General features: G+C 29.5%; 2 pseudogenes; both read right to left on the reverse strand.

Moving 5' to 3' along the window:
- LOC126293627 (uncharacterized) overlaps positions 1-24,801 on the reverse strand; it is a 72,454-nt pseudogene extending 47,653 nt beyond the window's left edge.
- On the reverse strand, positions 6,383-7,081 carry LOC126293626 (uncharacterized; annotated as a pseudogene).
- Positions 24,802-25,353: the final 552 nt, after the last annotated feature.

Below are 25,353 nucleotides of genomic sequence, written 5' to 3' on the forward strand. Positions count from 1 at the left end.
GATCATAAAGCGGTTACTGCGTCGATGATTTCAGCCATAAATAGAAATATTAAAACAGGTAGGAAGATTTTTCTGTTTAGCAAAAGTGACAAAAAGCAGATTACAGAGTACCTGACGGCTCAACACAAAAGTTTTGTCTCAAGTGCAGATAGTGTTGAGGATCAGTGGACAAAGTTCAAAACCATGGTACAATATGCGTTAGATGAGTATGTGCCAAGCAAGATCGTAAGAGATGGAAAAGAGCCACCGTGGTACAACAACCGAGTTAGAAAACTGCTGCGGAAGCAAAGGGAACTTCACAGCAAACATAAACATAGCCAAAGCCTTGCAGACAAACAAAAATTACGCGAAGCGAAATGTAGTGTGAGGAGGGCTATGCGAGAGGCTTTCAATGAATTCGAAAGTAACGTTCTATGTACTGACTCGGCAGAAAATCCTAAGAAATTTTGGTCCTATGTCAAAGCGGTAGGTGGATCAAAACAAAATGTCCCGACACTCTGTGACCAAAATGGTACTGAAACAGAGGATGACAGACTGAAGGCCGAATTACTAAATGTCTTCTTCCAAAGCTGTTTCACAGAGGAAGACTGCACTGTGCTTCCTTCTCTAGATTGTCGCACAGTTGACAAAATGGTAGATATCAAAGTAGACGACAGAGGGATAGAGAAACAATTAAAATCGCTCAAAAGAGGAAAGGCCGCTGGTCCTGATGGGATACCAGTTCGATTTTACACAGAGTACACGAAGGAACTTGCCCCCCTTCTTGCAGCGGTGTACCGTAGGTCTCTAGAAGAGCGAAGTGTTCCAAAGGATTGGAAAAGGGCACAGGTCATCCCCGTTCTCAAGAAGGGACGTCGAACAGATGTGCAGAACTATAGACCTATATCTCTAACGTCGATCAGTTGTAGACTTTTGGAACACGTATTATGTTCGAGTATAATGTCTTTTCTGGAGACTAGAAATCTACTCTGTAGGAATCAGCATGGGTTTCGAAAAAGACGATCGTGTGAAACCCAGCTCGCGCTATTCGTCCACGAGACTCAGAGGGCCTTAGACACGGGTTCACAGGTAGATGCCGTGTTTCTTGACTTCCGCAAGGCGTTTGACACAGTTCCCCATAGTCGTTTAATGAACAAAGTAAGAGCATACGGACTATCAGATCAATTGTGTGATTGGATTGAGGAGTTCCTAGATAACAGAACGCAGCACGTCATTCTCAATGGAGAGAAGTCTTCCGAAGTAAGAGTGATTTCAGGTGTGCCGCAGGGGAGTGTCATAGGACCGTTGCTATTCACAATATACATAAATGACCTGGTGGATGACATCGGAAGTTCACTGAGGCTTTTTGCAGATGATGCTGTGGTGTATCGAGAGGTTGCAACAATGGAAAATTGTACTGAAATGCAGGAGGATCTGCAGCGAATTGACGCATGGTACACGGAATGGCAATTGAATCTCAATGTAGCGAAGTGTAATGTGATGCGAATACATAGAAAGATAGGTCCCTTATCATTTAGCTACAAAATAGCAGGTTAGCAACTGGAAGCAGTTAATTGCATAAATTATCTGGGAGTACACATTAGGAGTGATTTAAAATGGAATGATCATATGAAGTTGATCGTCGGTAAAGCAGATGCCAGACTGAGATTCATTGGAAGAATCCTAAGGAAATGCAATCCGACAACAAAGGAAGTAGGTTACAGTACGCTTGTTCGCCCAATGCTTGAATACTGCTCAGCAGTGTGGGATCCGCACCAGGTAGGGTTGATAGAAGAGATAGAGAAGATCCAACGGAGAGCAGCGCGCTTCGTTACAGGATCATTTAGTAATTGCGAAAGCGTTACGGAGATGATAGATAAACTCCAGTGGAAGACTCTGCAGGAGAGACGCTCAGTAGCTCGGTACGGGCTTTTGTTGAAGTTTCGAGAACATACCTTCACCGAAGAGTAAAGCAGTATATTGCTCCCTCCTACGTATATCTCGCGAAGAGACCATGAGGATAAAATCAGAGAGATTAGAGCCCACACAGAAGCATACCGACAATCCTTCTTTCCACGTACAATACGAGACTGGAATAGAAGGGAGAACCGATAGAGGTACTCAGGGTACCCTCCGCCACACACCGTCAGGTGGCTTGAGGAGTACGGATGTAGATGTAGTAGATGTAGAAAGCTGATAGTTTATAAAATCAAACATATTAAAACTACCAATTAAAATAATTAAAGACCATAAAATTAAAGCTGAACTAACTTCATAAGAAATTGTTTGAGCAACAGAACGAAGAGAACCTAATAATGAATAATTTGAATTAGAAGATCAACCAGCAATTATAACAGTATAAACACCTCATGTAGTACAACATAAAAAAAATAAAAATCCATAAGAAAAAGAACACATATAAGTTAAATAAGGAAAAATTACTCAAACGGCTAAAGAAATCATTAAATTAAAAACAGGGGGAAAATAATAAAGTAGGTAATTAGATATAATAGGAATTGGCTGCTCCTTACAAATTAACTTAATAGCATCTCTAAATGGCTGAGGAATTCCAACAAAATCTACCTTATTTGGACCCTTTCGAATCTGAATATAACCTAAAACCTTACGCTCTAATAAAGTTGAAAAGGCAACACTAATTAAAACACAAATAACCAATAAAAGAAAATTCAAAATAAATATAAATAAATCATAAAGTATCAATACTATTTGTAGAAAAAAATCTACATAAATGAATTCTAAATTCAACACATTAATCTGTCAAAATAGTTAATAAATTAATATTAATCAATATAACAAAAAATATTTTGACCATATGGTTTCATAAAAATAAATATACTAATTCTATCATTATTACAAAAATTTTAAAATTAAATTAATAATCTTAATAAAAAACCAAAAATATTTATAAAATCAAAATAAAAAATAATGAACTAAAACGTAATCTTAAAGATAGCTGGTTTAAAGCTAACTATTATATTTCTATAAAATAAATTATAGGTTATTAACTTCAAAGCTTATCCCTTAAAGAATAAATATGTTAATATTTTTACTTAAAAAATTAAATAAAAACAAATAACTTTAAAAAATTAAATTTTTTCTTAAGAAACTAGATATCTTGGGAAACGATTAACATCTCATTACTATAAATAATTTAATAATAATTACGATACATTAACTATAAATTATTTATAAATCAACCCAAATCAAGACAAGTAAAATAAATACTAAAATTTTGATAAACCCTGATACAAAAGGTACAATAAATAAAATCTACTTAAAAAATTTAAAATAATATTTCATAAAACACTTACATTACCAATACACTATAATATAAAAAATCAATTCTATAAAATATACTAAGACAAAAATACAATAAAATTATTTATATTAAATTATTAAATAAACAAAAAATAAATATAATAAAACAAATAATCAAGATATCCTGATTTGCACAGAAAAATTTTCAGTGTAAATGAAACACTTTACTAATAAGTTATATCTTGAAACTCTTCCTAGATACACTTTCCAGTACATCTAATATGTTACGACTTATCTCATCTAAATTGAAGCTACTTTAAAATAGAATAGAATAATCAATAATGAGAGCGACGGGCGATGTGTACAAATCTCAGAGCCAATATCAGTTAAATTAAATAAATTAAATTACTATCAAATCCACCTTCATTAACAGTATTTCACTATCAAATCCGTTATAAACAAAAATCTATTGTAACCCACCTCCTCTTAACTATAAGCTGCACCTTGACCTGAAATATTTTATAATTATAAATCTTGAGAATTATAACTCTAAAAAGATTCTCTGATAACGGAGATATACAAACAAATAAATTAAGTAGAGTAAATCGTGTATTATCAATCATGGGGTAGGTTCCTCTGAATGGAATGAGATACCGCCAAATTCTTTGGGTTTAAAGACCTTAACTAATAGTACCCTGGTAAATATAATTAACATTTAAAATAATAGGGTATCTAATCCTAGTTTATTATTTAAATTTCACAGATTCATAAAAAGGGCCACAAATAAATTTTAACATTTAACCTTACAAATTTGTATTTCAGCCCTAATAGTATAAACAACTGTTTTAACCAATAATATTCACTTGTATCAATCGTATAACCGCGGCTGCTGGCACGAATTATGCCGATACTAAATCAATTGCTAAATCCAAAATCACTTGATAATTAAATCAAATTACTGCAAAAAGAACATTTAGTCTAACAAAACTTACATATAATACAAAGAAAAAGTGAATAAACAAGCAAGAATAAAACTTTTAAAAATTAAAAATAAGAAATTTTTAAATTTATTAAATCAGGAAAAAATAAAAGATTCAAATATTTAAAGAAAAAAAAAGAAAAAAACCACAAACATTAACAAAAAAAAAGAAACGCTCACCTGTATGACCACAACAACTTCTCTATTATATATAATTAAAGATTAATTGGAACATGTATAGCAATAAATGTATTATATTCTTTCTTTTTTAATCTTTCTTTTCACTAATAAATAAAGAAAGGTTAAATAATATAATAAATATATTTTATACAATTATGAAATTTAATGTAATATGTTATTAATATGAATTCCTTTTTTATATTAAGTTAACTTATATATATTAGTTAAATAATCTAATTATAGATAATTTATGTTAATTATAATATTATTATTAATATAATTATTTATATTATTATAATATTTTATATTTAAAATTAATAATTTTATTTATTATATCCAATTATAATAATATTAAATATTAAATTACATATTATTATATATTTTAATTAAATGTAATATATTAATATAAATTATATATATATATATATATATATATATATATATATATATATATATATATATATATATATATATATATAAAAGGAGCAGGATAAATTAATTCTAATTAAACAAAATAATACATAAAAGAATTTCAAAAAAAACTTTCGATTTATATATTAAATAAATGAAGTGCCTGATTAAAGGGTTACCTTGATAGGGTAAATAAAGTAAATATAATTACCTTCATTAAAATTACATAAGATAGAATTAAACTACCTCCTTTAGTATCAAAAACTAACGTGCATCATACACCTTAATGTAAAAAGGTAAGTTATACAAGCTAATGGGTTCATACCCCATTTATAGAGGTATCAATCCTCTCCTTTTTAATGACCAACAACTCTACAAAACTTCTCTTCCTATCAACATTAATGTTAGGAAGGATCCTGTCAATTTCATCAAATTCCTGATTTGGGGTTTGAATAGGACTTGAGATCAACTTACTTTCATTTATTCCGCTCCTAACAAGAAATAAAAATATCATAATAAACGAATCATCAATTAAATATTTTATTGTCCAAGCAATAGCATCGACAATATTATTATTTTCAATTGCTGATTCAAATAAAATATCCCATGGGATGGGAAACAGAATTTATCCCATCAATAATAATTAGATCTAGACTATTATTAAAGATTGGAGCTGCACCTTTCCATTTCTGATTTCCGGAAGTTATAGGAGCATCAAGATGAAATAATTGTTTAACATTAATAACATGACAAAAAATCGCCCCAATAATGGTCTTATCCTATTGTATTCAATTAAGAACTTTTATTTGAACAATTATTATCATAAGAATTATTATTGGGGGAATAGGAGTTTTAAATCAAACATCCTTACGACAACTTTTAGCATATTCATCAATCAGACATGTAGGTTGAATAATTAGATCATTAACAGTAAGAGAAAACATCTGAGAAGTATACTTCATTATTTACTCACTATTAAGATTACTTATAGTTTTATTATTTAAGCAAATAAATTTATTTTTCATAAATCAAATTTATTCAGCCAGAAATATAAAAACCGAAATTAAATTCATAATATTCTTATCTTTATTATCTTTAGGTGGACTACCACCATTCCTTGGATTCTTACCAAAATGAATTGTAATACAATCGTTAATAGAAAACAATATAACAACTATTAATACTATTATAGTTGTATTAACTACAATTACACTCTACTACTATATACGTATTAGATTCTCAGCTCTAATTATATCATACACAGAAAATTCGTGATCTATAAAGATAAAGTCCCAAAAATCAAGAATCATTCTTCCTATTACAGTAATAAATTCAACAATAGGATTGATTTCAACATCAACCTTAATTTCATTATACTAAGGACTTAAGTTAATCAAACTAATAACCTTCAAAGTTATAATTAAAAGAATAATCTTTTAGGCCTTAGTAAAATTTTACACCTCTAGAATTGCAGTCTAGAATCATAATTGAATATAAGACCTAAATATGATAAGAGAGAAAACATCTCATAAGTAGATTTACAGTCTACCACCTAAAATTCAGCCATCTTACCGCAAAAATGATTATTCTCAACAAACCATAAGGACATTGGTACTTTATATTTTCTATTTGGAGCATGAGCAGGAATAGTAGGAACATCAATAAGAATAATTATTCGTGCTGAACTTGGTCAACCCGGATCTCTAATTGGGGACGACCAGATTTATAATGTTATTATTACAGCTCACGCATTCGTAATAATTTTCTTTATAGTAATACCTATTATAATTGGTGGATTTGGTAATTGACTTGTTCCACTAATAATTGGTGCACCAGAGATAGCATTTCCACGAATGAATAATATAAGTTTTTGATTACTACCACCTTCACTAACCCTTCTTCTTACATCTTCTATAGTAGATAATGGTGCTGGTACAGGATGAACAGTTTACCCTCCTCTAGCAGGAGCTATTGCACACGGGGGTGCATCTGTAGATCTAGCTATTTTTTCACTACACTTAGCAGGTGTATCATCTATTCTTGGAGCAGTAAATTTCATTACAACAGCAATTAATATACGATCAAAAGTATAACTTTAGATCAAACACCTTTATTTGTATGATCAGTAGCTATTACAGCATTACTTCTCCTTCTTTCACTTCCAGTTTTAGCAGGAGCTATTACTAAATTATTAACAGATCGAAATTTAAATACATCATTCTTTGACCCTGCAGGAGGGGGTGACCCAATTCTATATCAACATCTATTTTGATTCTTTGGACACCCAGAAGTTTATATTTTAATTCTACTGGGGTTCGGAATTATTTCACATATTGTATGTCAAGAAAGAGGAAAAATTGAATCATTTGGAACATTAGGTATAATTTATGCTATACTATCAATTGGACTAATAGGATTTATTGTATGAGCACATCATATATTTACAGTAGGAATGGATGTTGACACACGAGCATATTTTACATCAGCAACAATAATTATTGCTGTACCTACAGGAATTAAGGTATTTAGATGATTAGCTACATTATATGGAACTAAATTCAAGTTCAATCCACCATTATTATGAGCTCTAGGATTTATTTTCCTATTTACAATTGGTGGATTAACAGGATTAGTATTAGCAAATTCATCACTTGATATTGTATTACATGATACATATTATGTAGTAGCCCACTTTCATTATGTATTATCTATAGGAACAGTATTTGCAATTATAGGAGGTGTCATTCAATGATATCCACTATTTACAGGATTACCTATAAATAATACATGATTAAAAATCCAATTTACAATTATATTCATTGGAGTAAACTTAACATTCTTTCCTCAACACTTCCTAGGATTAGCAGGAATACCTCAACGATACTCAGACTACCCAGACGCATATACATCATGAAACGTAGTATCAAGAATTGGGTCTACAATTTCTATTGTAGGAATCATTATATTCATTGTAATTATATGAGAAAGAATGCTTACAAACCGAGCAATTATATTTAGAGCTAACATAAGAAGATCAACAGAATGACTACAAAATAACCCTCCTGCAGAACATAGTTACTCAGAATTACCATTAATCTCTAGATTCTAATATGGCAGATTAGTGCAGTAGATTTAAGCTCTACAAATAAAGGTTTGACCTTTTATTAGAAAATATTTATTAATGGCAACATGATCAAATTTATCTCTTCAAGATGGAGCTTCACCATTAATGGAACAATTATCATTCTTTCATGATCATACTATGGTCGTATTATTATTAATTACAGTAATTGTAGGTTATGCCTTAAGTTATATACTATTTATTGCCTATACTAACCGTAATATACTTCATGGACATTTAATTGAAACAATCTGAACAGCTTTACCAGCAATTACATTAATTTTTATTGCCCTTCCATCATTACGACTATTATATTTACTTGATGATTCAGTAGATGCAATAATCACAATTAAAACCATTGGACGACAATGATATTGAAGATATGAATATTCAGACTTCATAGACGTAGAATTTGACACTTATATAACACCAGAACAAGACCTAGAAAATGATGGATTTCGACTGCTAGATGTAGATAACCGAACAATCCTACCAATAAATACAGAAGTACGAGTATTAACAAGAGCATCAGATGTTCTACACTCATGAGCAGTTCCTGCATTAGGGGTTAGTTAAAATAAATGCAACGCCAGGTCGGTTAAACCAAGGAACATTCACAATAAATCGATCTGGATTATTCTTTGGACAATGCTCAGAAATCTGTGGAGCAAACCACAGATTTATACCAATTGTAATTGAAAGAACTTCAGTAAATTTATTTATTAAGTGATTATCTAAGATAATTTAAGGAGTTAGTTAAAATAAATAACATTAGAGTGTCAATCTAAAGTAACTAAAAAAATTAGTACACCTTGAAATTCATCAGATGACTGAAAGTAAGTAATGGTCTCTTAAACCAAATAATAGTAAATTAACGACTACTTCTGATGGGGAAATTATATCCAAATCCCTCAAATATCCCCTCTTATATGATTCTCACTATTCATTATATTTTCAGCTACATTAATCTTGTTTAATCAAATAAACTTCTTCTCATTTAAACCTAACCTTATTAAAAGAGCAGAAAAAGGAACAATTGAAATAAAAAACTTAAATTGAAAATGATAACAAATCTATTCTCAACATTTGACCCATCAACTAACATCTTTAATTTATCATTAAATTGAACTAGAACATTTCTAGGACTATTATTAATCCAATCACTATTTTGACTTACACCATCACGAATTAACATTATCTGAAATAAACTAAATTTAACCTTACATAATGAATTTAAAACACTACTTGGACCAAAATCATTTAATGGAACCACATTCATTTTCATCTCAATTCTTATTATAATATTATTTAACAATTTCATAGGATTATTCCCTTATATTTTTACTAGAACAAGACATTTAGCATTAACATTTGGAATTGCCCTACCTATATGACTAAGATTTATATTATTTGGATGAATTAACCATACTAATCATATATTTACACACCTTGTACCACAAGGTACACCACCCGCATTAATATCATTTATAGTACTAATTGAAACAATTAGTAATGTTATTCGACCAGGTACATTAGCAGTACGGTTAGCAGCAAATATAATTGCAGGACACTTATTATTAACCTTGTTAGGAAACACAGGACCATCTATAGCAATAAACTTAATCTCATTACTAATTATTGGACAAATACTTCTATTAATTCTAGAATCAGCAGTAGCAATAATTCAAGCCTATGTTTTCTCAATTCTAAGAACTCTATATTCTAGAGAAGTATATTAAACCTATGTTAACAACTCACTCAAACCACCCATTCCACTTAGTAGACTATAGACCTTGACCATTAACAGGAGCAATTGGAGCAATAGTCCTAGTATCAGGACTAGCAAAATGATTCCACCTATTTAATATTAACTTATTTATAATTGTATTTGGAATTACCCTACTAACCATAATTCAATGATGACGAGATGTAGTACGAGAAGGAACATATCAAGGATTACATACAGGATTTGTATCGTTTGGATAACGATGAGGAATAATTTTATTTATTGCATCAGAGGTATTATTTTTCGTTTGTTTTTTTTGAGCATTCTTTAGAAGAAGATTAGCACCAACAATTGAACTAGGAATACTATGACCTCCAATAGGAATTCAACCCTTTAACCCTATACAAATTCCATTACTTAATACAGCTATTCTTTTAGCATCAGGAGTAACAGTAACATGAGCACATCATAGTTTAATGGAATCTAATGATACTCAAGCACTACAAGGATTATTCTTCACAGTGTTATTAGGACTATACTTTACAATACTCCAAGCATATGAATATTGAGAAGCACCTTTTACCATTGCAGATGCAGTTTATGGGTCAACGTTCTTTGTTGCAACAGGATTCCATGGTTTACACGAAATTATTGGAACAATCTTTTTATCAACATGTCTACTTCGACACTCAATAAATCAATTCTCACCAAGACACCACTTTGGATTTGAAGCAGCAGCATGATACTGACACTTCGTAGATGTAGTATGATTATTCTTATATATCTCTATTTATTGATGAGGTAGATAATTGTTTTTCTAGTATAAATAGTACATTTGACTTCCAATCAGAAAGCTTGATATAAATCAAGAGAAACAATTCTAATTCTATCCACAAGAGTTTTCATTAGATTTATTATTCCAATAATTGTTATAATCCTGGCAACAACACTATCAAAAAAATTAATTAATGATCGAGAAAAAAGATCACCATTTGAATGTGGGTTTGATCCAAAAAGATCAGCAAGAATACCATTCTCACTACGATTCTTCCTAATCGCAGTAATCTTTTTAATTTTTGATGTAGTAATTGCACTAATTCTACCAATTGTAATTATTTTTAAAACATCAGACATTATAATCTGAACAGTATCAACAATATTTTTTATTCTAGTTCTACTAGGTGGACTATGCCATGAATGAAATCAAGGAGCATTACAATGAGCAGAATAAAGGGTTGTAGTTAAACATAACATTTGGGTTGCATTCAAAAAGTATTGATAATATCAATCAACCTTAAATAGAATAAGAAGCGAAATATAGCAGTCAGTTTCGACCTGGAAGATTGGTATATACTACCCTTATTCTTATTAATTGAAGCCAAAAAGAGGCGTATTACTGTTAATAATATAATTGAACTATAATATTCCCAATTAAGGAAATGTAAAGCCAATATGAAAGCTGATAACTTTTTATATTAGCGGTTAAACTCCGTTAACATTTCTAAAATTTATATAGTTTAAATAAAACATTACATTTTCACTGTAAAAATAATATATCTATATTTATAAATACCTAAAAGTAAAAATACTTCCTTAACATCTTCAGTGTCACGCTCTAATTATAAGCTATTTAAGTAAACGAAAAATAATATTACCAAAATAAATATTCAAAAAATAAAAGTTAAAAGATAAATCTTGAAATTAGAATCATATGAACCTTGAATATAACCAATTAAATAAATAAATAATCTATATAAACCTTGACCACCAAGTAATTCACCCCAACCATAATCAAATGACTTAGATGAATAATAACCTATTTTTAAAGGAATATATCTAATAAACTTAGTTGAAAGAAAAGGTATAAATCATATAGAACCAGCAAATCTGACAAAAGAAAGTATCCAGAATGAGATTTTCACTCTGCAACGGAGTGTGCGCTGATATGAAACTTCCTATCAGATTAAAACTGTGTGCCCGACCGAGACTCGAACTCGGGACCGAAGCTTCGGTAGCTCAGATGGTAGAGCACTTGCCCGCGAAAGGCAAAGGTCCCAAGTTCGAGTCTCGGTCGGGCACACAGTTTTAATCTGCCAGGAAGTTTCAAAAGAAAGTATACTTAAAGAAAATAAATTATGAGAAAAATCAAAATTAGAAATAAGATAACCTAAATAAGCACCTAAAATAACAACTTTAATAGTTAAAAACTTTAAATAATAAGGTAAAGCAATCACATGAGGAATAGGAAAAATTAATCAAGATAAAAGACTACCACCAAAAACAGCAACAAACAATAGACCAATTATTCCAAATGAAATATAATAACCCTTATCATCAAAAGAAAATCTAGAATAAAAATTATTATCACCAGATATTGAATAATAAAACAAACGAAAAGAATTAGAAGCAGTTAAACCAGTAGAAAAAAATAAAGAAAAAAATTAAACAATTAATTCATCTTAAACAAACCATCTCAAGAATTAAATCCTTTGAATAAAATCCCGCTAAAAAACGTATTCCACACAAAGATAAACTAGAAACATTAAAACAAACTGAAGTTAAAGGTATGAAATTAACAATTGATCCTATAAAACAAATATCCTGAGAATCCTTCAAATTATGAATTATTGAACCTGCACATATAAATAATAATGCCTTAAATAAAGCATGAGCCAATAAATGAAAAAATGCAAGCTTTGGAAAACCCATAGCCAAAATTCTTATTATTAAACCAAGTTGTCTTAAAGTAGAAAGAGCAATAATCTTCTTCAAATCAAATTCAAAATTAGCGCCCAATCCAGCCATAAATATAGTTATACAACCAATTAAAAGTAAAAATCGACCACAATTATAAGTATCTAATATTGGTCTAAAACGAATTAATAAATTAACACCAGCAGTAACAAGAGTAGAAGAATGAACTAAAGCAGAAACAGGAGTAGGAGCTGCTATAGCAGCAGGAAGTCATGAAGAGAAAGGAATCTGAGCTCTCTTAGTTATAGCTGCTAAAACAATTAATATAGTAATGAGCTTTATTTCAAAAGAATTAGAAATAAAATCATAATAATAAATATAATTTCAACCACCAAAATTTAACATTCATGCAATAGAAATTAAAATAGCAACATCACCAATACGATTAGAAAGTGCAGTTAATATACCAGGACTATAAGGTTTTACATTTTGATAATAAATAACTAAACAATAAGAAACTAAACCTAAACCATCTCAACCTAATAAAATTCTAATTAAATTAGGACTAATAATTAAAAAACCTATAGAAAGAATAAATATTAAAAAATATTAACCAAAGAAGAAATATATATAACAAAAGATATAAAAATAAGAGATATTCAATCCAAAATTAAAGTTATAACAACTATAGAACCATTTAAATTGAAAAGCTCTCACTCAACAAAAACTCTATAATCAATTATTAAATAATAAATACCTAAAATAAAAATTATAGTTCTCGAAAAAAACAAAGAAAAAAAACTCAAAGAACAAATAGAAAATAAATTCACGGCCTAAGATGAAAAACTTCATATCATTGATTCCACAAAACAATATTTTTAATTAAAATACTTAAGCAAACTAAACAAAGAAATATTCACCCTTTAAACAGAGAATATTTAAAGGCAATCAATGTAAAAGTAAAAGATGATATTCACGAAAATAACCAAGAGAACAAGTATAAACACCAGAATAATAATTTCCATGCTGAGAATAAGAATATGTATACAAAGTAAAAACAGCTCTAAAAAAAGATAAAAAAATCAAAGCAAAGAATCTAAAAGAAGATCAAGATATAATTCTATTTAATAATCTAATTTCACCTACCAAATTTAAAGAAGGAGGAGCAGCCATATTTGATGATCTTAAAAGAAATCATCATAAAGCCATTCTTGGCATCAAATTAATTATACCCTTGTTAATTAATAATCTTCGTCTACCTAAACGTTCATAAATAATATTAGATAAACAAAATAAACCAGAAGAACATAAACCATGACCAACCATTAGAGAAAGAGAACCTACACAACCTCATCAATTCATAGTCATCAATCCACCAATAACCATTCTTATATGAGCAACAGAAGAATATGCAATTAAATACTTTAAATCAACCTGACGAAAACAAATAAATCTTACAATAACACCCCCAGATAAACCCAAAGATAATCAAAAATAATTAAACTTTAAACCCAAATAAGAAATAACCTTTATAACACGAAAAATACCATAACCACCTAACTTTAATAAAACACCAGCAAGAATCATTCTACCTGAAATAGGGGCCTCTACATGAGCCTTAGGAAGTCATAAATGAACCAAAAACATAGGTATCTTAACTAAAAAAGCCAAAATTATAAATACATAAAACATAAAATAATAAGAACCAAAATCAACTAATAAAGGAAAATATAAAGTATTAGAAAAATCATAAACCTTAAATAAAACTAATAATAAAGGTATCTAGCAACCAAAGTATAAAAAATTAAATAAACACCAGCCTGCAAACGCTCAGGTTGATAACCCCAACCCAAAATTAAAAGTAAAGTAGGAACTAATCTAGCCTCAAAAAAAATATAAAAAGAAAGAAGACATAATCTAGCAAATGAACAGTAAAGCATAATTATTAAAATGAAAACCAAAAAACAAAAAAATTAGAATGATATGAACTTAAATAAACTGAACCTCTAGCAGTGATTATTAAAGAACAAATCCAAAATCTAAGCAAAATTAAACTAAAAGAAAAATAATCAATACCAAAATAATATATCTAATTATATTCAAATCAGCATATGAATAAACACAAATTATAAACACAAAACTCGACAGAAACATTAAAGAATGAACCAACCATCAATAATTATTTAATAAACAAAGAGGGATCAAAAAATAGTTATAAATAAATACTTTAACTTAAAGATAAACCAAAAGAATTACAAAAAATAATTACCATGAGAACGAATTATTTTAACTAAAATAGAAAGACCTAAAGCACCCTCACAAACAGAAAAAACTAAAAAAATAACAGGAAAAAAATAATCATAATCAAACTAAATAAGAAAAACAATAACTAATATAAATAAAGAAAGAACAATATATTCTAATCTCAAAAGAACCATTAATAAATGTTTACGTTTAGAAGAAAAAACATAAACACCAGCAAAATAAATCAATAAAGAAGTAAAAATAGAGAATATAAACATTAGTTTTAATAGTTTAAAAAAAAACGCCGGTCTTGTAAACCGGAAATAAGTCCAGCCCCCACTTTTAAAACTTCAGAGGTGGAAAAGCTTCCATCATCGGTCCCCAAAACCGATAATTTAAATAAACTAACCCCTGAAATGATCAAAATAATAATTATATCATTATCAAATGTAATAAATATTAATTTTATTAAATTAAGACACCCAATATCAATAATGCTTTTTATTATCCTTCAAACCTTCCTAGTTGGATTAATAACAGGAACAATAATAGAAAGATATTGATTATCATATATTTTATTTTTAACATTTCTTGGTGGTATACTAGTATTATTTATTTACATTACAAGAAGTGCATCAAACGAAATATTTCAGCCTAAATCAATTACTATAATTATTATTAATTAATAATGTGAGTATTTATCATATCAATATTAATTATTCTAGATATATCTATATTTATAGACTTTTTCAAAAACACCAAAACTATAAAAATTGATAATTCAATCAATTATCAAGAAATAACAATATTTTTAGAAAAATTATATAACAGACCAACATTCACTATTACAATAATAATAATAATTTATTTATTTTTAGCACTACTAGCAGTTGTTAAAATCACTAATATTAATCAGGGACCTATTCGTAAAATAAGATAATTACTAATGAATAAACCCTTACGATTAAGACATCCTTTAATTAAAATTATTAATAACTCTTTAATTGACTTACCTGCCCCAACAAATATTTCATTTTGATTAAATTTTGGATCCCTATTAGGGTTATGTTTGGTAATTCAAATCGTAACTGGACTATTTTTAGCTATACATTATACATGAAATATTGAAATAGCATTCAGTAGTGTAGTACACATCTGCCGAGACGTAAATAATGGTTGAATTATCCGAACCTTACATGCAAATGGAGCATCTATATTTTTTATTTGTATTTACTTACATGTAGGACGGGGAATTTACTACGGATCTTATATATATATATATATACATACCTGAATAATTGGTACAGTGATTTTATTTTTAGTTATAGCAACTGCATTTATAGGATATGTCTTACCCTGAGGCCAAATATCTTTTTGAGGTGCAACAGTAATTACTAATTTATTATCAGCAATCCCTTACTTAGGAACAGATTTAGTCCAATGAGTATGAGGAGGATTCGCTGTTGATAATGCAACATTAAATCGATTCTTCACATTCCATTTTGTATTACCATTTATTATTGCTGCTATAGCAGCAATTCATTTATTTTTTCTTCACCAAACAGGATCTAATAATCCTCTTGGACTAAATGGAGATATTGAAAAAATTCCATTCCATCCATACTTTACCTTTAAGGATTCTATTACATTTGTAATAATAACATCATTATTAATTATACTATGTTTAATCAATCCTTACCTATTAGGAGATCCAGATAACTTTGTACCTGCCAACCCATTAGTAACACCAGTTCACATTCAACCAGAGTGATATTTCCTATTTGCATATGCAATTCTACGATCTATCCCTAATAAATTAGGAGGCATTATTTTTATCAATTAGAATCTTAATAATTTTACCATTTTATAATAAAACACCATTCCGAGGCATTCAATTTTACCCTATTAATCAAATTTTATTCTGAATTATAGTAGTTGTTGTATGCTTACTAACGTGAATTGGTAAACGACCTGTTGAAGAACCTTATATTATAACAGGTCAAATCTTAACAATTATCTACTTTACATATTTCTTAATTAATGTCCATGTCGCAAACGCATGCGATAAATTAATTAAGGAATAAAGTTAATTAGCTTAGGAAAAGCATATGTTTTGAAAACATAAAATTAGAAGTTTAACTCTTCTATTAACTTTTCTCAAAAAATTTCACTAAACAAATGAGATAAATAAAATCTTTAAACCAACAAAGAAAATAAAAAAATTCAAAGATAAAGGTAAAAAACTTTTTCAAGCTAAGTACATTAATTTATCATAACAAAACCGTGGTAATGTTCCACGAACCCAAATAAAACCAAAAGATATAATAGCAAGCTTAATAAAAAATATAAAAGAATAAAAATCACCACCTAAAAAAATTAAAGCCAATAATATTCTTATGAAGACAATTCTAGTATATTCAGCTAAAAAAATTAAAGTAAAACCACCCGCACCGTACTCAAAATTAAATCCTGAAACTAACTCAGATTCCCCTTCAGCAAAATCAAAAGGAGTACGATTAGTTTCAGCTAAACGAGAAGCAAAACAAGCTAAAGCTAAAGGAAAAGAAATAATAATAAATCAACAAAGGAAATTGACGGAGATTCGAATTGTGAAATGATTTGGGTGAAGGTCACGGTTAAAGCAGGCTCAGACATGGTAATTGGATGTCTCTATAGGCCCCCTGGCTCAGCAGCTGTTGTGGCTCAGCACCTGAAGAATAATTTGGAAAATATTTCGAGTAGATTTCCCCACCATGTTATAGTTCTGGGTGGAGATTTTAATTTGCCGGATATAGACTGGGAGACTCAAACGTTCATAACGGGTGGCAGGGACAAAGAATCCAGTGAAATATTTTTAAGTGCTTTATCTGAAAACTACCTTGAGCAGTTAAACAGAAAACCGACTCGTGGCGATAATATATTAGACCTTCTGGTGACAAACAGACCCGAACTATTTGAATCAGTTAATGCAGAACAGGGAATCAGCGATCATAAAGCGGTTACTGCGTCGATGATTTCAGCCATAAATAGAAATATTAAAACAGGTAGGAAGATTTTTCTGTTTAGCAAAAGTGACAAAAAGCAGATTACAGAGTACCTGACGGCTCAACACAAAAGTTTTGTCTCAAGTGCAGATAGTGTTGAGGATCAGTGGACAAAGTTCAAAACCATGGTACAATATGCGTTAGATGAGTATGTGCCAAGCAAGATCGTAAGAGATGGAAAAGAGCCACCGTGGTACAACAACTGCGTTAGAAAACTGCTGCGGAAGCAAAGGGAACTTCACAGCAAACATAAACATAGCCAAAGCCTTGCAGACAAACAAAAATTACGCGAAGCGAAATGTAGTGTGAGGAGGGCTATGCGAGAGGCTTTCAATGAATTCGAAAGTAACGTTCTATGTACTGACTTGGCAGAAAATCCTAAGAAATTTTGGTCCTATGTCAAAGCGGTAGGTGGATCAAAACAAAATGTCCCGACACTCTGTGACCAAAATGGTACTGAAACAGAGGATGACAGACTGAAGGCCGAATTACTAAATGTCTTCTTCCAAAGCTGTTTCACAGAGGAAGACTGCACTGTGCTTCCTTCTCTAGATTGTCGCACAGTTGACAAAATGGTAGATATCAAAGTAGACGACAGAGGGATAGAGAAACAATTAAAATCGCTCAAAAGAGGAAAGGCCGCTGGTCCTGATGGGATACCAGTTCGATTTTACACAGAGTACACGAAGGAACTTGCCCCCCTTCTTGCAGCGGTGTACCGTAGGTCTCTAGAAGAGCGAAGTGTTCCAAAGGATTGGAAAAGGGCACAGGTCATCCCCGTTCTCAAGAAGGGACGTCGAACAGATGTGCAGAACTATAGACCTATATCTCTAACGTCGATCAGTTGTAGACTTTTGGAACACGTATTATGTTCGAGTATAATGTCTTTTCTGGAGACTAGAAATCTACTCTGTAGGAATCAGCATGGGTTTCGAAAAAGACGATCGTGTGAAACCCAGCTCGCGCTATTCGTCCACGAGACTCAGAGGGCCTTAGACACGGGTTCACAGGTAGATGCCGTGTTTCTTGACTTCCGCAAGGCGTTTGACACAGTTCCCCATAGTCGTTTAATGAACAAAGTAAGACCATACGGACTATCAGATCAATTGTGTGATTGGATTGAGGAGTTCCTAGATAACAGAACGCAGCACGTCATTCTCAATGGAGAGAAGTCTTCCGAAGTAAGAGTGATTTCAGGTGTGCCGCAGGGGAGTGTCATAGGACCGTTGCTATTCACAATATACATAAATGACCTGGTGGATGACATCGGAAGTTCACTGAGGCTTTTTGCAGATGATGCTGTGGTGTATCGAGAGGTTGCAACAATGGAAAATTGTACTGAAATGCAGGAGGATCTGCAGCGAATTGACGCATGGTACACGGAATGGCAATTGAATCTCAATGTAGCGAAGTGTAATGTGATGCGAATACATAGAAAGATAGGTCCCTTATCATTTAGCTACAAAATAGCAGGTTAGCAACTGGAAGCAGTTAATTGCATAAATTATCTGGGAGTACGCATTAGGAGTGATTTAAAATGGAATGATCATATGAAGTTGATCGTCGGTAAAGCAGATGCCAGACTGAGATTCATTGGAAGAATCCTAAGGAAATGCAATCCGACAACAAAGGAAGTAGGTTACAGTACGCTTGTTCGCCCAATGCTTGAATACTGCTCAGCAGTGTGGGATCCGCACCAGGTAGGGTTGATAGAAGAGATAGAGAAGATCCAACGGAGAGCAGCGCGCTTCGTTACAGGATCATTTAGTAATTGCGAAAGCGTTACGGAGATGATAGATAAACTCCAGTGGAAGACTCTGCAGGAGAGACGCTCAGTAGCTCGGTACGGGCTTTTGTTGAAGTTTCGAGAACATACCTTCACCGAAGAGTCAAGCAGTATATTGCTCCCTCCTACGTATATCTCGCAAAGAGACCATGAGGATAAAATCAGAGAGATTAGAGCCCACACAGAAGCATACCGACAATCCTTCTTTCCACGTACAATACGAGACTGGAATAGAAGGGAGAACCGATAGAGGTACTCAGGGTACCCTCCGCCACACACTGTCAGGTGGCTTGCGGAGTACGGATGTATATGTAGTAGATGTAGAAAGCTGATAGTTTATAAAATCAAACATATTAAAACTACCAATTAAAATAATTAAAGACCATAAAATTAAAGCTGAACTAACTTCATAAGAAATTGTTTGAGCAACAGAACGAAGAGAACCTAATAATGAATAATTTGAATTAGAAGATCAACCAGCAATTATAACAGTATAAACACCTAATGTAGTACAACATAAAAAAAATAAAAATCCATAAGAAAAAGAACACATATAAGTTAAATAAGGAAAAATTACTCAAACGGCTAAAGAAATCATTAAATTAAAAACAGGGGGAAAATAATAAAGTAGGTAATTAGATATAATAGGAATTGGCTGCTCCTTACAAATTAACTTAATAGCATCTCTAAATGGCTGAGGAATTCCAACAAAATCTACCTTATTTGGACCCTTTCGAATCTGAATATAACCTAAAACCTTACGCTCTAATAATGTTGAAAAGGCAACACTAATTAAAACACAAATAACCAATAAAAGAAAATTCAAAATAAATATAAATAAATCATAAAGTATCAATACTATTTGTAGAAAAAAATCTACATAAATGAATTCTAAATTCAACACATTAATCTGTCAAAATAGTTAATAAATTAATATTAATCAATATAACAAAAAATATTTTGACCATATGGTTTCATAAAAATAAATATACTAATTCTATCATTATTACAAAAATTTTAAAATTAAATTAATAATCTTAATAAAAAACCAAAAATATTTATAAAATCAAAATAAAAAATAATGAACTAAAACGTAATCTTAAAGATAGCTGGTTTAAAGCTAACTATTATATTTCTATAAAATAAATTATAGGTTATTAACTTCAAAGCTTATCCCTTAAAGAATAAATATGTTAATATTTTTACTTAAAAAATTAAATAAAAACAAATAACTTTAAAAAATTAAATTTTTTCTTAAGAAACTAGATATCTTGGGAAACGATTAACATCTCATTTCTATAAATAATTTAATAATAATTATGATACATTAACTATAAATTATTTATAAATCAACCCAAATCAAGACAAGTAAAATAAATACTAAAATTTTGATAAACCCTGATACAAAAGGTACAATAAATAAAATCTACTTAATTTAAAATAATATTTCATAAAACACTTACATTACCAATACACTATAATATAAAAAATCAATTCTATAAAATATACTAAGACAAAAATACAATAAAATTATTTATATTAAATTATTAAATAAACAAAAAATAAATATAATAAAATAAATAATCAAGATATCCTGATTTGCACAGAAAAATTTTCAGTGTAAATGAAACACTTTACTAATAAGTTATATCTTGAAACTCTTCCTAGATACACTTTCCAGTACATCTAATATGTTACGACTTATCTCATCTAAATTGAAGCTACTTTAAAATAGAATAGAATAATCAATAATGAGAGCGACGGGCGATGTGTACACATCTCAGAGCCAATATCAGTTAAATTAAATAAATTAAATTACTATCAAATCCACCTTCATTAACAGTATTTCACTATCAAATCCGTTATAAACAAAAATCTATTTTAACCCACCTCCTCTTAACTATAAGCTGCACCTTGACCTGAAATATTTTATAATTATAAATCTTGAGAATTATAACTCTAAAAAGATTCTCTGATAACGGAGATATACAAACAAATAAATTAAGTAGAGTAAATCGTGTATTATCAATCATGGGGTAGGTTCCTCTGAATGGAATGAGATACCGCCAAATTCTTTGGGTTTAAAGACCTTAACTAATAGTACCCTGGTAAATATAATTAACATTTAAAATAATAGGGTATCTAATCCTAGTTTATTATTTAAATTTCACAGATTCATAAAAAGGGCCACAAATAAAATTTAACATTTAACCTTACAAATTTATATTTCAGCCCTAATAGTATAAACTACTGTTTTAACCAATAATATTCACTTGTATCAATCGTATAACCGCGGCTGCTGGCACGAATTATGCCGATACTAAATCAATTGCTAAATCCAAAATCACTTGATAATTAAATCAAATTACTGCAAAAAGAACATTTAGTCTAACAAAACTTACATATAATACAAAGAAAAAGTGAATAAACAAGCAAGAATAAAACTTTTAAAAATAAAAAATAAGAAATTTTTAAATTTATTAAATCAGGAAAAAATAAAAGATTCAAATATTTAAAGAAAAAAAAGAAAAAAACCACAAACATTAACAAAAAAAAAGAAACGCTCACCTGTATGACCACAACAACTTCTCTATTATATATAATTAAAGATTAATTGGAACATGTATAGCAATAAATGTATTATATTCTTTCTTTTTTAATCTTTCTTTTCACTAATAAATAAAGAAAGGTTAAATAATATAATAAATATATTTTATACAATTATGAAATTTAATATAATATGTTATTAATATGAATTCTTTTTTTATATTAAGTTAACTTATATATATTAGTTAAATAATCTAATTATAGATAATTTATGTTAATTATAATATTATTATTAATATAATTATTTATATTATTATAATATTTTATATTTAAAATTAATAATTTTATTTATTATATCCAATTATAATAATACTAAATATTAAATTACATATTATTATATATATTATATTATAATAACCTATTTTAAGCTAAAAACATAAGTAGCTCTAATCCTAGGTAAATGAATGTATTATAATAATCAATTAATAATAATAAGATGAACTTATAATCTTTTAATTTTAATTAAATGTAATATATTAATATAAATTATATATATATATATATATATATATATATATATATATATATATATATATATATATATATATATATATATATATATATATATAAAAGGAGCAGGATAAATTAATTCTAATTAAACAAAATAATACATAAAAGAATTTCAAAAAAAAACTTTCGATTTATATATTAAATAAATGAAGTGCCTGATTAAAGGGTTACCTTGATAGGGTAAATAAAGTAAATATAATTACCTTCATTAAAATTACATAAGATAGAATTAAACTACCTCCTTTAGTATCAAAAACTAACGTGCATCATACACCTTAATGTAAAAAGGTAAGCTATACAAGCTAATGGGTTCATACCCCATTTATAGAGGTATCAATCCTCTCCTTTTTAATGACCAACAACTCTACAAAACTTCTCTTCCTATCAACATTAATGTTAGGAACGATCCTGTCAATTTCATCAAATTCCTGATTTGGGGTTTGAATAGGACTTGAGATCAACTTACTTTCATTTATTCCGCTCCTAACAAGAAATAAAAATATCATAATAAACGAATCATCAATTAAATATTTTATTGTCCAAGCAATAGCATCGACAATATTATTATTTTCAATTTTGCTGATTCAAATAAAATATCCCATGGGATGGGAAACAGAATTTATCCCATCAATAATAATTAGATCTAGACTATTATTAAAGATTGGAGCTGCACCTTTCCATTTCTGATTTCCAGAAGTTATAGGAGCATCAAGATGAAATAATTGTTTAACATTAATAACATGACAAAAAATCGCCCCAATAATGGTCTTATCCTATTGTATTCAATTAAGAACTTTTATTTGAACAATTATTATCATAAGAATTATTATTGGGGCAATAGGAGTTTTAAATCAAACATCCTTACGACAACTTTTAGCATATTCATCAATCAGACATCTAGGTTGAATAATTAGATCATTAACAGTCAGAGAAAACATCTGAGAAGTATACTTCATTATTTGCTCACTATTAAGATTACTTATAGTTTTATTATTTAAGCAAATAAATTTATTTTTCATAAATCAAATTTATTCAGCCAGAAATATAAAAACCGAAATTAAATTCATAATATTCTTATCTTTATTATCTTTAGGTGGACTACCACCATTCCTTGGATTCTTACCAAAATGAATTGTAATACAATCGTTAATAGAAAACAATATAACAACTATTAATACTATTATAGTTGTATTAACTACAATTACACTCTACTACTATATACGTATTAGATTCTCAGCTCTAATTATATCATACACAGAAAATTCGTGATCTATAAAGATAAAGTCCCAAAAATCAAGAATCATTCTTCCTATTACAGTAATAAATTCAACAATAGGATTGATTTCAACATCAACCTTAATTTCATTATACTAAGGACTTAAGTTAATCAAACTAATAACCTTCAAAGTTATAATTAAAAGAATAATCTTTTAGGCCTTAGTAAAATTTTACACCTCTAGAATTGCAGTCTAGAATCATAATTGAATATAAGACCTAAATATGATAAGAGAGAAAACATCTCATAAGTAGATTTACAGTCTACCACCTAAAATTCAGCCATCTTACCACAAAAATGATTATTCTCAACAAACCATAAGGACATTGGTACTTTATATTTTCTATTTGGAGCATGAGCAGGAATAGTAGGAACATCAATAAGAATAATTATTCGTGCTGAACTTGGTCAACCCGGATCTCTAATTGGGGATGACCAGATTTATAATGTTATTATTACAGCTCACGCATTCGTAATAATTTTCTTTATAGTAATACCTATTATAATTGGTGGATTTGGTAATTGACTTGTTCCACTAATAATTGGTGCACCAGATATAGCATTTCCACGAATGAATAATATAAGTTTTTGATTACTACCACCTTCACTAACCCTTCTTCTTACATCTTCTATAGTAGATAATGGTGCTGGTACAGGATGAACAGTTTACCCTCCTCTAGCAGGAGCTATTGCACACGGGGGTGCATCTGTAGATCTAGCTATTTTTTCACTACACTTAGCAGGTGTATCATCTATTCTTGGTGCAGTAAATTTCATTACAACAGCAATTAATATACGATCAAAAGTATAACTTCAGATCAAACACCTTTATTTGTATGATCAGTAGCTATTACAGCATTACTTCTCCTTCTTTCACTTCCAGTTTTAGCAGGAGCTATTACTAAATTATTAACAGATCGAAATTTAAATACATCATTCTTTGACCCTGCAGGAGGGGGTGACCCAATTCTATATCAACATCTATTTTGATTCTTTGGACACCCAGAAGTTTATATTTTAATTCTACTGGGGTTCGGAATTATTTCACATATTGTATGTCAAGAAAGAGGAAAAATTGAATCATTTGGAACATTAGGTATAATTTATGCTATACTATCAATTGGACTAATAGGATTTATTGTATGAGCAAATCATATAATTACAGTAGGAATGGATGTTGACACACGAGCATATTTTACATCAGCAACAATAATTATTGCTGTACCTACAGGAATTAAGGTATTTAGATGATTAGCTACATTATATGGAACTAAATTCAAGTTCAATCCACCATTATTATGAGCTCTAGGATTTATTTTCCTATTTACAATTGGTGGATTAACAGGATTAGTATTAGCAAATTCATCACTTGATATTGTATTACATGATACATATTATGTAGTAGCCCACTTTCATTATGTATTATCTATAGGAGCAGTATTTGCAATTATAGGTGTCATTCAATCATATCCACTATTTACAGGATTACCTATAAATAATACATGATTAAAACTCCA

Source organism: Schistocerca gregaria, chromosome 10, assembly GCF_023897955.1.
Source record: "Schistocerca gregaria isolate iqSchGreg1 chromosome 10, iqSchGreg1.2, whole genome shotgun sequence".
Classification (NCBI taxonomy): domain Eukaryota; kingdom Metazoa; phylum Arthropoda; class Insecta; order Orthoptera; family Acrididae; genus Schistocerca; species Schistocerca gregaria.